At 38.9% G+C, this 15,267-nt stretch overlaps 1 protein-coding gene across 5 annotated transcripts in view; it reads right to left on the bottom strand.

Moving 5' to 3' along the window:
- Positions 1-13,223, bottom strand: part of LOC123760570 (probable cytochrome P450 49a1) — a 54,855-nt gene extending 41,632 nt beyond the window's left edge. For 2 of the 5 annotated variants that reach the window (XM_069328215.1, XM_069328213.1), the window contains exon 1: positions 13,112-13,208. The gene's annotated coding sequence lies outside the window, so the exon portion shown is untranslated. Of the gene's footprint in view, positions 1-13,111 lie in introns of all 5 variants that reach the window. The other 3 variants (XM_069328216.1, XM_045746253.2, XM_069328217.1) reach the window with 3 other exon arrangements.
- Positions 13,224-15,267: the final 2,044 nt, after the last annotated feature.

The raw sequence follows: 15,267 nt of genomic DNA, 5'->3' as shown, positions 1-15,267 counted from the left end.
TAGCTTTATCATTTCATAAGAAAAAAATTAAAGAAAATATATTAATTCAGGAAAACTTGGCTTATTAGGCAAATCGGGCCTAGCATAGTAGGCCAAAAAGTGCGTTCTGGCTACTAGGTACGACATATATATATATATAAATATATATATATATATATATATATATATATATATGTATATATATATATATATAAATATATATATATATATATATATATATGTCGTACCTAGTAGCCAGAACGCACTTCTCAGCCTACTATGCAAGGCCCAATTTGCCTAATAAGCCAAGTTTTCCTGAATTAATATATTTTCTCAATTTTTTTCTTATGAAATGATAAAGCTACCCATTTCATTATGTATGAGGTCAATTTTTTTTTATTGGAGTTAAAATTCAAGTAGATATATGACCGAACCTAACCAACCCTACCTAACCTAACCTAACCTAACCTATTATTATAGGTTAGGTTAGGATAGGTAGCCGAAAAAAGGAAGGTTAGGTTAGGTTAGGTAGGTTAGGTAGTCGAAAATCAATTAATTCATGAAAACTTGGCTTATTAGGCAAATCGGGCCTTGCATAGTAGGCTTAGAAGTGCGTTCTGGCTACTAGGTACGACATATATATATATATATATATATATATATATATATATATATATATATATATATATATATATATATATATATATATATATATATATATATATATATATATATAGGTGGTGGAGCGGGTTAAGGCGTACCTGTTATGCCAGTTGCTGGAAGGCTTCTGTGCTGGCTAGGGTTCGAGTCTCCTGGTGGGAAAGTGTTCTAAAGTTATATGTATATATATATATATATATATATATATATATATATATATATATATATATATATATATATATATATATATATATATATATATATATGTATATATATATATGTCGTACCTAGTAGCCAGAACTCACTTTTTGGCCTACTATGCAAGGCCCGATTTGCCTAATAAGCCAAGTTTTCCTGAATAAATATATTTTTTCTATTTTTTTTCTTATGAAATGATAAAGCTACCCATTTCATTATGTATGAAGTCAATTTTTTTTTATTGGAGTTAAAATTAACGTAGATATATGACCAAACCTAACCAACCCTACCTAACCTAACCTAACCTATCTCTATAGGTTAGGTTTGGTTAGGTAGCAGAAAAAGTTAGGTTAGGTTAGGTTAGGTAGGTTAGGTAGTCGAAAAACAATTAATTCATGAAAACTTGGCTTATTAGGCAAATCGGGCCTTGCATAGTAGGCTGAGAAGTGCGTTCTGGCTACTAGGTACGACATATATATATATATATATATATATATATATATATATATATATATATATATATGTCGTACCTAGTAGCCAGAACTCACTTCTCAGCCTACAATGCAAGGCCCGATTTGCCTAATAAGCCAAGTTTTCCTGAATTAATATATTTTCTCTAATTTTTTTTCTTATGAAATGATAAAGCTACCCAATTCATTATGTATCAGGTCAATTTTTTTTTATTGGAGTTAAAATTAACGTCGATATATGACCGAACCTAACCAACCCTGCCTAACCTATCCTAACCTATCTTTATAGGTTAGGTTAGGTTACTTAGCCAAAAAGGTTAGGTTAGGTTACTTTAGGTAGGTTAGGTAGTCGAAAAACAAATAATTCATGAAAACTTGGCTTATTAGGCAAATTGGGCCTTGCATAGTAGGCTGAGAAGTGCGTTCTGGCTACTAGGTACGACATATATATATATATATATATATATATATGTATATATATATATATATATATATATATATATATATATATATATATATATATATATATATATATATATATATATATATATATATGAATATAAAAACTCACACCCCAGAAGTGACTCGAACCCATACTCCCAGGAGCAACGCAACTGGTAACTACAGGGCGCCTTAATCCACTGGACCATCACCATCATTTTGTGATGGTCAAGTGGATTAAGGCGCCCTGTAGTTACCAGTTGCGTTGCTCCTGGGAGTATGGGTTCGAGTCACTTCTGGGGTGTGAGTTTTCATTCGCATATAGTCCTGGGGACCATTCAGGCTTGTTCGCATATATATATATATATATATATATATATATATATATATATGTTATACTCAAATTCTGTCAGTTGAAATGTAACCAATCACAGGCAAGTAGGCCTCTGACGTCATGCCAGACAGAGGAGCATCAAGCATGCTCCCAGCAGCCTCAGTTATCCTCACAGACCCAGAGTAGGTGGACCTCGGCTGGCCAGTTATACACCTGTTTGCCTCACTCAATAAATATATACAGAAGCGACTACTGTGTCTACATTCAACCCGAACAAGGCAAACGAATACTGGTGGCAGCGGTGGGATTGAATTCTTGAATTGTGAGCAAATATCTAGCAAACTTTCCAACTGGATTCTTATTTTTGAACAAGGGAATTAATGGTTGGTGATCTGTAAGAACATGAACTGGGTAATTATAAATTGTATCCTTGAAATGTTTAAGTGCCCAAACAACTGCCAAGGCTTCTCGTTCTGTTGCACTATAATTTTTCTCTTCTTTGGATAATGTGCGGCTAGCATAAGCTATTGCGTGATCTCTGTGACCTTCTGTTTGAAGTAATGCAGCACCTAGACCTATGTCACTAGCATCTGTAACCAACGTAAAAGGTTTAGAAAAATCTGGATACCTAAGGACAGGTGACGAAATCAAGGCTGCTTTGAGTTTTTTGAATGACTGATCCTGGGCCTCTCCCCAAACAAAGGGTTCATCTTTTCTTTGCAACTTGTAAAGCGGAGCGGCTATAATAGAGAATCCAGCAATAAATGAACGATAAAATCCTACAAGACCTGTGAACTGTCTTACGGCTTCTGCGGTACGAGGTGTTGGAAAATCACGGGCAGCAATAATTTTTGATTCATTCAATGTAATACCTGAAGGTGTAACTGTATGACCTAGGAAATTAATCTTTTGCTTTAAAAATGAACATTTTGCAAGCTTTATTTTTAAATTAGCTTCAGCGAGCTTTGCAAGTACTTTTTCAAGGTTCTGGAAATGAGTCTGAACATCTTGCGACATGATTATGAGATCATCAAGGTAAACTAGAAGCGTACTTCCTATCAATCTACGAAATAGATTTGTCATGAGCCGTGAAAAGGTTATTGGACTACTACGCAAACCAAACGGCATTCTTTTGAAATGAAAATGACCATTGGGAGTACTAAAGGCTGTCAATTGTTTACTTTCCTCATCAAGGGGGATTTGCCAGAATCCCTGCAACAAATCTAACGTTGAGAATACTTTGTTTCGACCAATACTTTGCAACAAATCATTGAGAACTGGAAGTGGGAAACGATCAGGTATTGTTACTCTGTTAAGCTTGCGATAATCGATTACAGGTCTCCAAGTCCCATCTCGCTTTGGTACAAGAATCAATGGAGCGTTCCATGGCGAATTACTCGATTCAATTACATCACTCTGTAACATTTCTTCTACAAGTCTATCTGCTTCTGCTCTCTGAGAATGGGGAAGACGGTAAGCTGGTACATAAATAGGCGTAGTTCCTTGTTCAAGGGGAATTTTATGTGTAATGAGAGGAGTGAGACCTAATTTTTCTCCTGGTAGAGCAACAACAGCTCTATTCCTGTTCAAAATTTCCAAAAGCTGAGCCACAGAGTCAGGAAAATCAGTAGGACTGAGGTGTTGCGCTTGCACCTCTGGCTGAGATCCCTGTTCTCCTGGTGTGAGTGTACAAACAGTATGATCCATGGAGACATCATCCACAACTCGCACCGGTAACGAGTAATGGGCAAAATCTACAACATGGGTACCAGACTGGAGATGGATATCGGCATTACTTGTGTTCGCGATAAAAAGTGAGACAGTACCATCCTGCACTGTGTGCCAGGAGGGTTCAACAAATGTACCATTCACTTTACATGTTTCACTTTCCGCAATCACATCCGACAACTCAGGCACTCCCTGAACCTTAACTCTTATTCTGGTGAGAGAATGAGGGTGTAACACAGTGTCAGTAGCCATGGAACCACTGACTTCAGAGATGGAAGCTGCCAGGCGAGCGAGACAACGAGAATCCGTTAGGGCGTCCCCTTCCAGAAAGTCCCGATACTCATTCTCCTTAACAACTGCACAACTACTATGCTTCAATCGAGTGCCTTCAAGAAGAACTCTGTAGGGTAAGGCAGGTTCTAGTCAATAACGGCTTCTCCAATGGTTTCATCGAAGACATCATAAGAAGGAAAGTGAAAAGCCATGCAACCTCCGAAGAGACAACTAACACAACACCTATACCCCCTATTAGACTATTTTACAGGAACTTCTTTTCCACAGCTCATAAAACAGAGGAAAGGGTCCTGAAAGATATTGTTAATAGAAACGTTATCCCTACAGACAAAAATCAGAGGATACAACTGACGATTTACTATAAAACCAGAAAAACGGCCAGCCTACTCATGAGAAACTCTCCAGACACGAAACAGAACGCTTTAAAAGAGACTAACGTCGTCTATGCCTTCAAATGCCCACTTGGGGACTGTAAGCTCCAAAAAACCCAGTATATAGGCAAGACAACAACATCTCTTTCTAGGCGTTTAACGATGCATAAACAACAGGGCTCCATTAAGGAACATATAATCTCTTCCCATAACCAAACCATCGCCAGAGAAATCCTAGTAAACAACACAGAAATCATCGATAGATACAGCGACAGCAGGCGGCTTGACGTTTGCGAGGCACTACACATCAAGAAGTCAACACCAGCAATCAACAGCCAATTATTGCACCACTATATTCTACCCACCTCAAGACTCCGCTCCAATATAGAAGCATCAAGAAATATGGACCAATAGGCTTTCTACAAACACTTCTATTCAATACCCATTTTTTCGTGTTCTGTCTTGTGTTGATACTTTTAATACCCTATTAATATCCTCTAGTGTTCTGTCTTGTGTTAATGCCACATCATCCTTCCCACCTCACTCAAATGTAATGCCACATCACCCTTCCCACCTCACTCAAATGTAGATATAAAATCAGGGAAACGCAAGTTCTAATCAGTTGTGTATTTGTGAAGTCTTTGAAAATGTAATAAGTTTTACGAAACGCGCCCGTGTCGCGTCAGACTAGAAATAAAAATGAATTTTGGAGAAGTGATTTTTGATTTACCTCCAACAGTGAAGCATAATGTACGAAGGATTGAGAAAATTCGTGTTAGAATTATTAATCTTACTTTTTCGGTCATATTTAATAATATATATATATATATATATATATATATATATATATATATATATATATATTATATATATATATATATATATGCAAGAACCTCTCTTTGTAGTTTCCTTTCTACACTAAGGAAACGAACATAGGAATGTGCCTAAATGCCAACAGCGACTGCCCAGACAGGTACAAGAGGAGTGTTGTTAACGCATATGTCGACCGTGCTCTCAGCAACAGCTCAGAATGGAAGCAAGTCGACGAAGAACTCTGTAGGGTAAGGCAGGTCCTAGTCAACAACGGCTTCTCCAATGGTTTCGTCGAAGACATCATAAGAAGGAAAGTGAAACGCCATGCAACCTCTGAAGAGACAACTAACACAACACCTATACCCCCTATTAGACTATTTTACAGGAACTTCTTTTCCACAGCTCATAAAACGGAGGAAAGGGTCCTGAAAGATATTGTTAATAGAAACATTATCCCTACAGACAAAAATCAGAGGATACAACTGACGATTTACTATAAAACCAGAAAAACGGCCAGCCTACTCATGAGAAACTCTCCAGACACAAAACAGAACGCTTTAAAAGAGACTAACGTCGTCTATGCCTTCAAATGCCCTCTTGGGGACTGTAAGCTCCAAAAAACCCAGTATATAGGCAAGACAACAACATCTCTTTCTAGGCGTTTAACGATGCATAAGCAACAGGGCTCCATTAAGGAACATATAATCTCTTCCCACAACCAAACCATCGCCAGAGAAATCCTAGTAAACAACACAGAAATCATCGATAGATACAGCGATAGCAGGCGGCTTGACGTTTGCGAGGCACTACATATCAAGAAGTCAACACCAGCAATCAACAGCCAATTAATGCACAACTATATTCTACCCACCTCAAGACTCCGCTTCAATATAGAAGCATCAAGAAATATGGACCAACAGGCTTTCTACATACACTTCTATTCAATACCCATTGTTTCGTGTTCTGTCTTGTGTTGATGAAATTAATACCCTATTAATACCACCTCTTGTTCTGTCTTGTGTTGATGAAATTAATACCCTATTAATGCCACCTCACCCCATCCACCTCACTAAAATGTAGATATAAAATCGGAGATGCGTAAGTTCTATTCAGTTGTGTATTTGTAAACTAAAGTCTTTGAAAATGTAATAAGTTTTACGAAACGCGCTCGTGTCGCGTCAGACTAGAAATAAAAATGAATTTTGGAGAATTGATTTTTGATTTACCTCCAACAGTGAAAAGAAATGTACGAAAGATTGAGAAAATTCGTGTTAGAATTATTAATCTTACTTTTTCGGTCATATTTAATAATATATGTCTACAGGAAAGACTGCTACCAAAATATACTAATATATATATATATATATATATATATATATATATATATATATATATATATATATATATATATATATATATATATATATATATATATATAATATGTGTGTGTGTGTGTGTGTGTGTGTGTGTTTGTGTGTGTGTGTACTCACCTAATTGTGCTTGCGGGGGTTGAGCTCTGGCTCTTTGGTCCCGCCTCTCAACCGTCAATCAACTGGTGTACAGATTCCTGAGCCTATTGGGCTCTATCATATCTACATTTGAAACTGTGTATGGAGTCAGCCTCCACCACATCACTTCCTAATGCATTCCATTTACTAACTACTCTGACACTGAAAAAGTTCTTTCTAACGTCTCTGTGGCTCATTTGGGTACTCAGCTTCCACCTGTGTCCCCTTGTTCGCGTCCCACCAGTGTTGAATAGTTCATCCTTGCTTACCCGGTCGATTCCCCTGAGGATTTTGTAGGTTGTGATCATGTCCCCCCTTACTCTTCTGTCTTCCAGTGTCGTAAGGTGCATTTCCCGCAGCCTTTCCTCATAACTCATGCCTCTTAGTTCTGGGACTAGTCTAGTAGCATACCTTTGGACTTTTTCCAGCTTCGTCTTGTGCTTGACAAGGTACGGGCTCCATGCTGGGGCCGCATACTCCAGGATTGGTCTTACATATGTGGTGTACAAGATTCTGAATGATTCCTTACACAGGTTCCTGAACGCCGTTCTGATGTTAGCCAGCCTCGCATATGCCGCAGACGTTATTCTCTTTATGTTGGCTTCAGGAGACAGGTTTGGTGTGATATCAACTCCTAGATCTTTCTCTCTGTCTGTTTCATTAAGTATTTCATTTCCTATTCTGTATCCTGTGCCTGGCCTCCTGTTTCCACTGCCTAGTTTCATTACTTTGCATTTACTCGGGTTGAACTTCAACAGCCATTTGTTGGACCATTCACTCAGTCTATCCAGGTCATCTTGTAGCCTCCTACTATCATCCTCTGTTTCAATCCTCCTCATAATTTTTGCATCGTCGGCAAACACTGAGAGGAACGAATCTATACCCTCTGGGAGATCATTTACATATACCAGAAACAGTATAGGTCCAAGGACTGACCCCTGCGGGACTCCACTTGTGACGTCTCGCCAATCTGAGACCTCACCCCTCACACAGACTCGTTGTCTCCTGTTGCTTAGGTACTCCTCTATCCACCGGAGTACCTTCCCTCTCACTCCAGCCTGCATCTCCAACTTTCGCACTAGCCTCTTGTGTGGCACTGTATCAAAGGCTTTCTGACCATCCAAAAATATGCAGTCTGCCCACCCTTCTCTTTCTTGCCTTATTTTTGTTGCCTGGTCGTAGAATTCAAGTAACCCTGTGAGGCAGGACCTGCCATCCCTGAACCCATGTTGATGCTGTGTTACAAAGTTCCTTCGCTCCAGATGCTCCACTAGTTTTTTTCGCACAATCTTCTCCATCAGCTTGCATGGTATGCAGGTTAGGGACACTGGCCTGTAGTTCAGTGCCTCCTGTCTATCCCCTTTCTTGTATATCGGGACTACGTTAGCTGCTTTCCAAATATCTGGCAGTTCCCCTGTTGCCAGTGATTTGTTATACACTATGGAGAGTGGTAGGCACAGTTCTCTTGCTCCTTCCTTTAGAACCCAAGGGGAGATTCCATCTGGGCCTATAGCCTTCGTCACGTCCAACTCTAGTAAACACTTCCTTACTTCCCCACTGGTAATCTCAAACTCTTCCAGTGGTTCCTGGTTAGCTATTCCCTCACTTACCTCTGGAATTTCTCCTTGCTCTAAGGTGAAGACCTCCTGGAATTTCTTATTCAATTCCTCACACACTTCCTTGTCATTTGTAGTGAATCCTTCCGCCCTATCCTTAATCTCATAACCTGTTCCTTTACTGTTGTTTTTCTCCTAATGTGGCTATGCAACAATTTAGGCTGAGTCTTTGCCTTGCTTGCGATGTCATTTTCGTATTGTCTTTCTGCCTCTCTTCTCATCCTGACATATTCATTCCTGGCATTCTGGTATCTTTCTCTGCTCTCCAGTGTCCTGTTATTCCTATAGTTTCTCCATGCCCTTTTACATTGCTGCTTAGCTAGCCTACATCTTTGATTAAACCATGGGTTTCTCATCTTCATTTCTCTGTTTTCCTTTTGGACTGGGACAAACTTGTTTGCTGCGTCCTTGCACTTCTGCGTGATGTAATCCATCATATCTTGGGCCGTCTTTCCCCTGAGCCCTGTTTCCCATGCTATATCTGTTAGGAATTTTCTTATCCCCTCATAGTTTCCCTTTCGGTATGCTAACCTTTTGGTTTCGGTATCCCTCCTCGAGTTCAATAACCCTTCTTCAATCAAGTACTCAAACACCAGTACACTGTGGTCGCTCATTCCTACTGGGTCCTCAAAACCGATTTCTCTTATGTCGGAGTCGTTCAGAGTGAAGACTAGGTCGAGTCTCGCTGGTTCGTCATTGCCTCTCATCCTTGTGGGTTCTCCGACATGCTGGGTTAAAAGGTTGCTTGTCACCACCTCCAATAGTTTGGCTCTCCACGTATCCTCGCCTCCATGCGGTTCCTTGTTCTCCCAGTCAATCTTTCCGTGATTGAAGTCGCCCATGATGAGCAGGTGGGATCTATTTCTACAGGCAGCAGAGGCTGCCCTCTCAATTATAGTGTTAACTGCCTTGTTGTTGTTTTCATACTCTTGACTGGGTCTCCTGTCATTTGGTGGAGGGTTGTATATTACTGCTACTAGTATTCTTGGTCCTCCCATTGTTATGGTGCCTGCTATGTAGTCTCTGAACTCCTCACAGCCCGGGATGGCCATCTCCTTAAAACTCCATTCCCTTCTCATGAGTAGGGCCACTCCGCCTCCTCCCCTACCTTCCCTCTCTTTCCTTATTACTGTATACTCCTGGGGAAACACGGCATTCGTTATGATTCCAGAGAGTTTTGTTTCAGTGAGTCCGATTACATCTGGGTTAACTTCTTGTGCTCTTTCCCTCAATTCACTTGTCTTGCTTGTGATCCCATCTATGTTCGAGTACATCACCCTGAAACTGACTCTCTTCTGCTTCTTTTCTGGGGGGGACCTTTGGGATCTGGGGTGAGTGGGAGCTGGGGGGACCTGGCACGGGGGGATTGGTGGAGGGAGGGCTTGGGGTGGTGGGGGAGAGGGGGAGGGTACAGGGGGTGGATAAGAGGGGGAGGGTACAGGGGGTGGATTAGAGGGGGGAGGGTACAGGGGGTGGATAAGAGGGGGAGGGTACAGGGGGTGGGTAAGAGAGGGAGGGTTGGGGAAGCATGGGGGGAGGAAAGGCTGTGGGGGATAGGGGAGATGGGGGGGGCTTGGGGGGAGAGAAAAGGGTGGAGGGCTTGGGGGGAGAGAAAAGGGTGGAGGGCTTGGGGGGCGTGGGGTAAAAGGGAGGGCTGAGGTGGGTGAGGAAGAGGGGAGGGTTTAGGGGAGTGGGGGAGAGGGGAAGACTTAGGTGGGGTGGGGGAGAGTGGGGGGCTTAGGGGGGAGTGTGTGTGTGTGTGTGTGTGTGTGTGTGTGTGTGTGTGTGTGTGTGTGTGTGTGTGTGTGTGTGTGTGTGTGTGTGTATTACGAAAATAAACACGTGATTATAAATGTGATAGTGTCAGATCACGGAGGAAAATTGAAACCGGAATTTCCATTTCCTTAAGTACTTTCGTATATTAATACATCTTTAGAAGGAGTGAAGATGTATTAATATACGAAAGTACTTAAGGAAATTCCTGTTTCAATTTTCCTCAGTGGTCTGACACTGTCATATATATATATATATATATATATATATATATATATATATATATATATATATATATATATATATATACATATATATATATATATATATATATATATATATATATATATATATATATATATATATATATATATGTGAGAAAACTGCATGAACGCGCAAGCCATATATCACTGAGAACTCTCTGACCCGGCCAGGATTCGAACCCATGCCGTCCAGGATCACCCCTAAACGTACACAGTACCGTGACCACCGCACCAACGATCATTGGTGCGGTGGTCACGGTACTGTGTACCGTGACCATGGGTCAACACGCAGCAGGATAGAAAAACAAAGATAAGCTGATTAACATTGACATTGTTTTTGGCTCCTTATCAGAGAGGCTAAGTTCATTAACTACGATAATTTTCCTGTTTATATCTTGCTCCTTTTAGCTGTATCTTACTCCTGCTAGCTGTATAATAATAATAATAATAATAATAATAATAATAATAATAATAATAATAATAATAATAATAAGTTATTTAGAACAGTACATACATATTTGCAGAGTTACAGTATAAACATTGTTAGATTTAAAGTTAGAGGTAGTACATACAATACCTAAAGCCACTAGTACGCATAGCGTTTCGGGCAAGGTGAGGTGGAGAAAAATCCCTTAGACTAAAAGTTAACAGTAATTGAGCTTAAAGTATAAATTGTGTTGAATGAAAAAAATAATAAAAGATAAAAAAAGGGGGGAACATGGTAGAAAATAGCCAATATACAAGTAGGTCAACAAACAGCATTTTTTTTTTTTTAATAGTAAGATATGAGTTGACATTTAGAATTAAGGTAGGTTACATGGAGTTAATTAGGTAGTACTTAGTTTTCATCTTAAACTGGTTGAGAGAGGTACAGTCTTTAACATAATTGGGAAGGTCATTCCACATTCTGTGTCCCTTGATTTGTAGAGCATTCCTAGTTTGATTAAGTCGTACTCTTGGAATATCAAATAGGTATTTGTTTCTGGTGTGGTGCCCATGAGTTCTGTTACAACCTTCTAGGAAGCGGTGAAGGTCAGAATTGACATTATAATTCAGAGTTTTAAATATATAGAGTACACAAGAGAGGATGTGTAGTGACTTAATATCTAACATATTCAGAGATTTGAGTAAAGGTACCGAGTGCTGTCTAGGGCCAGAGTTAGATATTGTTCTAATAGCAGCTTTGTGTTGGGTAATTAGAGGATGTAAATGATTTTTAGTAGTAGAACCCCAAGCACAAATACCATAGTTGAGATAAGGATAGAGGAGAGAGTAATAGTGTCACCAGGGCAGGGCGAGGGACATAATATCTGATCTTAGAAAGAATGCCAACAGTTTTAGAAACTTTTTTGCTATATTTAGAATGTGTCCCTGGAAATTCAGCTTGTTATCGATGAGGACACCAAGGAATTTACCATCAACTTTACTACTGATCTATATATTGTTTATTCCTAAATTAATTTCTCTTGAGGATTTATTACCAAACAAAATATAGAAAGTTTTGTCAATGTTAAGGGTGAGTTTGTTAGCAGTTAGCCAAAGATGGACTTTATTTAGTTCAGTATTCACAGTGACATTTAGAGCAAGAGGGTCAGGACCATAGAAGATGAAAGTTGTGTCATCAGCAAATAAGATTGGTTTGAGGTGTTGAGAGGCATTAATGTAGATGGACATTAATGTCCATCTACAGGACAGGACATTAATGTCCAGGAAGGACATTAATGTAGATGAGAAAGAGGAGAGGGCTAAGTATGCTGCCCTGTGGAACACCAATGTTGATAGGTAGGGTGGGAGAAATGGAATTATTCACAGAAACATACTGGAGCCTGTCAGTAAGGTAGGACTGAAGGTATTGCAGAGAGTGACCTTTGACTCCATAATGATGTAATTTAAGAAGAAAGTTTTGGTGGTTGACAGCGTCAAAAGCCTTACGTAGGTCCACAAATATCCCAACAGGGAACTCATTTTTATCGAGAGCTGCATGTATCAAGTTAATCATACTAATAAGTGCATATCTTACTCCTGCTAGCTATATCTTACTCCTGCTAGCTATATCTTACTCCTGCTAGCTGTATCTTACTCCTTTTAGCTATATTTTACTCCTGCTAGCTAAATCTTACTCCTGCTACCTATAACTTGCTCTTGCTAGCTATATCTTACTGCTGCTAGCTCTATCTTACTGCTGCTTGCTATATCTTACTGCTGCTAGCTATATCTTGCTCCTTGTAGCTATATCTTGCTCTTGCTAGCTATATCTTACTCCTGCTAGCTATATCTTACTTCTGTTAGCTATATCTTACTCCTGCTAACAATATTTTATTCCTGTTAGCAATATCTTGCTCCTGCTTCAGCTATATCATGCTCTTGTTGGGTCATATTTCTCATAATCACAGTGATAATGGTATATTTATTTACGCTTTTGCCCTTCAGGGACAAAATTACAAAAATAATAATAATGAATTTCCAGCAATGATAATAACTGTCGTCTCATGATTACTATTTGTATAATCTGGATAAGACCTTTAGTTATTGACAAAATTGTGAACGCTAGAACATACCAATTACGGAAACCGCAGAAAAAAGAGTCCTATTGACCCTACTAGGCACTAGCACCCTAGTACAAATGAACCACAACAGTGAACACTTGGATAAGCTTGGCGTACCTTTGTGGGAATATCTCTCAGCCAGGGGCTGTTGATTGCAGGACGACTTCCCTGTTCCTTCTCTCGCCACTGTCAACTCACTGGACCGCCTCAGATCTTTCGTCCTTCACCGCCTCTCCCCCCCCCCTATTTACCCCCCCCCCAACCAGACCCCATCATCGCCCGAGTCTACTCCTTCCTATCACCTAAAAAGATTAGTTATATCATAATTCTCATTTCTCCTACACTTTATGTCATTCCTCGCTGAGATTCAGTTAAAAACAATATATTAGAATATGATCTTATGAATTACAGTGCCGTGACCATCCTATTTATAGTAGTATCGCAATCCTAAGTATTGTCGAATCACTATCACATTTATAGTAGTTTCGCCATCCCAAGTATTGTGGTATCACCATCTCAATTAAATTGGTATCATCATCCGGTCGCCGATCCAGGGAGCCGGTCGGCCGAGCGGACAGCACGCTGGACTTGTGATCCTGTGGTCCCGGGTTCGATCCCGGGCGCCGGCGAGAAACAATGGGCAGAGTTTCTTTCACCCTATGCCCCTGTTACCTAGCAGTAAAATAGGTACCTGGGTGTTAGTCAGCTGTCACGGGCTGCTTCCTGGGGGTGGAGGCCTGGTCGAGGACCGGGCCGCGGGGACACTAAAGCCCCGAAATCATCTCAAGATAACCTCAAGAAGATCCGAGTTATATTGAATTCACCATCACAAATACAGTGGTATCACTCCCCTAATTCTAGTAGTAACATTATGCTAGGTAAAGTGGTATAACTATTCTAATTATATTGGTATTACCATCCCAATTACAGTGGTATCACCATTCCAGTATAAGTGATAGCCTCAAATCACCTAGTGAAGCTGTTCACTCTGGCATCAAATACGTAATAAGTAAGCAGTGAACGACTGCAGAAGTGCCAGAAGAGTCTCGAGGCACTGATCCTCGGGGCACCTGTACTACCTTGGGTACATACCCGGCTGTGTGGCTGAAGGTGCATGGTTTAATATGCCCTTCACTTTTTAAATATCACTCAAAACTTCTTTGTTAACAAGTTAAAAACAAAAAACCGCTCAGCTTAACAGGGATGGTCTCCACGTAACTGACACTTGATGGAGCAGTTATGGGGAGGACACTTTCTTTGGATAAAAGCAAAACACAAAAAATAGGGAAGCACGAGGAAAGTATAACTTCGATAAGTTGGTAAGAAAGAGCTATGAGATGACAAACAAATTAAGTACAATTTTATGTTTGAGTCAAATTGTACTAATTCATTAAACATCTAACTAGTTCATTTTAATGGTTCATTAAACCATGAAATAAACTAATGTACTTGTTCATTAAACCATAAGCCATAAATATATATATATATATATATATATATATATATATATATATATATATATATATATATATATATATATATATATATATATATATATATATATATGTCGTACCTAATAGCCAGAACGCACTTCTCAGCCTACTATGCATGGCCCGATTTGCCTAATAAGCCAAGTTTTCATGAATTAATTGTTTTTCGACTACCTAACCTACCTAACCTAACCTAACCTAACTTTTTCTGCTACCTAACCTAACCTAACCTATAAAGATAGGTTAGGTTAGGTTAGGTAGGGTTGGTTAGGTTTGGCCATATATCTACGTTAATTTTAACTCCAATAAAAAAAATTGATCTCATATATAATGAAATGGGTAGCTTTATCATTTGATAAGAAAAAAAATATAGAAAATATATTAATTCAGGAAAACTTGGCTTATTAGGCAAATCGGGCCTTTTATAGCAGGCTAAGAAGTGCGTTCTGGCTACTAGGTACGACATATATATATATATATATATATATATATATATATATATATATATATATATATATATATATATATATATATATATATATATATATATATATATATATATATATATATATATATATATATATATATATATATATATATATATATATATATATATATATATATATATATATATATATATATATATATATATATATATATGGCTTATGGTTTAATGAACGAGTACATTAGTTTATTTCATGGTTTAATGAACCATTAAAATGAACTAGTTAGATGTTTAATGAATTAGTACAATTGGACTCCAACATAAAATTTAGGTGATCA

This window comes from Procambarus clarkii, chromosome 21 (genome assembly GCF_040958095.1).
Source record: "Procambarus clarkii isolate CNS0578487 chromosome 21, FALCON_Pclarkii_2.0, whole genome shotgun sequence".
NCBI classification, from domain to species: Eukaryota; Metazoa; Arthropoda; class Malacostraca; order Decapoda; family Cambaridae; genus Procambarus; species Procambarus clarkii.
The sequence above is the reverse complement of the archived record's forward strand: the minus strand, read 5'-3'. Positions and strand labels throughout refer to the sequence as shown.